Source organism: Chrysochloris asiatica, unplaced genomic scaffold (genome assembly GCF_000296735.1).
Source record: "Chrysochloris asiatica unplaced genomic scaffold, ChrAsi1.0 scaffold00051, whole genome shotgun sequence".
NCBI classification, from domain to species: domain Eukaryota; kingdom Metazoa; phylum Chordata; class Mammalia; order Afrosoricida; family Chrysochloridae; genus Chrysochloris; species Chrysochloris asiatica.
The window spans coordinates 8,825,101-8,827,141 of NW_006408569.1; positions in this window are offsets into that span (position 1 = coordinate 8,825,101).

Sequence of the window (2,041 nt, forward strand, 5' to 3'; positions counted from 1 at the left end):
TTTCATTGCCATAGTTACCATCCCATCCATGCATCATCACCCAACCAAAGGGTATACCCCGCAGACCCCCCCTCCCCTCACGGTCCTCAGCACACAGCCCCCTTCCCTCCCTGGATCTCAAGTTCTCAGCCACTCCATCTCTTCATGTCATCCTCTCTGTCTCCATCTCAGGCCTTACTGCTTCTCTGGGTGGGATCCCGATCTTCGCTCTTCTCCAGTGATGGTCCCAGGGGCCTTCTTCCATGGTGCTTTGTTTATACACTTTTCTGCTCCACTGAAACTATTTCAATTCTATTCATGATTGTAAATCTATTTCTTGATTGAGTCCCAGAGGATGTAAATTCATGTTTATCTTTCCTAATGTTCAAATTGTAGTCTTTAAACTAGTACTTTCCTTATCAGGGAGTTTATCACATTACAGGTTCACAGGTTCTGTCCTCTCACAGATTCAGATCTAGCAGGGCTTCGTCCTGGCTTTTATTCTTGCTGTTATCTTTGTTGCTTTTATTATTTTTATTATGTATTTTTCTTTGAAATTCACCCCACGAGTTTCTGATGCACCCATACAGTGTCCTAGAGTCAATTCCAACTAATAGCAACCCTGTATTAGGTTTCTGAGGAGCAGCTGGTGGCTTTGAACCTTGTGGCCTGCATTCTAGTGCCACATGAAAAGTCTCTCCAAGGAGTGATATTTATAAATTACTGGCCTCAGTGAATTCCTTAGGAAGATTTTACGAGTATCCATTTGATCCTCTTACAAAAGTACAATTATTTTCCCTATTACAGATATTGTAGGAATATAGCTCTGGAATGATACTTCTCTGCTAATTTTTAACTCATATATATATTTGGAGATAGGTATATAACACGTGGTTATGAAATAGAACAAATCAAACTCTTTCATACTTAAGATTTATGGTTCTATCATATACCAAGAGTAAATAGTTCAAAGAAAATTCTATGTTAATGACAAGTGGCTCTCAGGCCTAACTTCAATCCAAATCTTCAATAGAGATATGATACATTCTTATTGACAATAGAAATTTATAGCAATGAATCTAAGGGGAAAGAGAGAGAACAAAATGGGAGGAGGAGGAAGTGGCATCAGTTTATAAAAAGTCCAAAGGAAAATCACTGTTATAGTTAAAGGGATAAGAGGAAAACAAAAAGGAACAGCTCCGACAACTTCCATTTGGTATGAACAGTCTCTCAACAGTAAAGAAAACTAAGGGGAATCTGAAAGCCACCCTACCTCCAACTTATCCCAGGGGGGAAAAAAGATAGAAAAACAATTCAGTCTATTATTAACCTTTTCTGACTTATTTGACTGCTGGAAAACTAGTGACTGACTTCAATTTGATTGTGCTGAGGGCAACAGTAGGCCCGGGATAAAGAGAGATATTCCTTTGGCCTGAGGTATTTGTATATGATCATATTTTATAGTAGTAAGCACACTTGAAAACCAAGAGATTCCATTTTTAACATTCAGACTTGAATGAGAGATTTTAAAGGGCCAATAGTGGAGACTTAACAGCATTATGCTTCCTTCAAAATTACATTATAACAGAACAAGAAAGAGGCTCTCCTAAGCATGCTGATATTTATTGGAAAAAACATCTGATATGTTCTACTGGACTTTATAACTGGGGGTTCTGGGACCTTAAAACAATGGATGGAAATTTCAATACTTTGTTGTTAAGTGCCTTCGAGTAGGTTCCAATGCATAGCAACCTGGTATAAGGTTTCTGAGGAGCGACTGGTGAGTTTGAACCTGTGACCATGAGGTTCAAATTGACCTTGCTGTCAAGTGCATTATCTTGCTGTGCCATCCCAGGACTCTGGTACTTTAGGTACCAGATACTTTTAAAAGGAAAGACGGTGTTTAGAATGTAGTCAGCAATTGGAAGGATGATACGAATTTGAATAATAAAACCCATGAGCACCTATGAAACTAACAATTATTGTTCCTAGGTGCCCTTCAGTGGGCTCTGACTTACAGCGAGTGATTCTATGGACAACAGAAACAGTGCCCAGTCTTGTA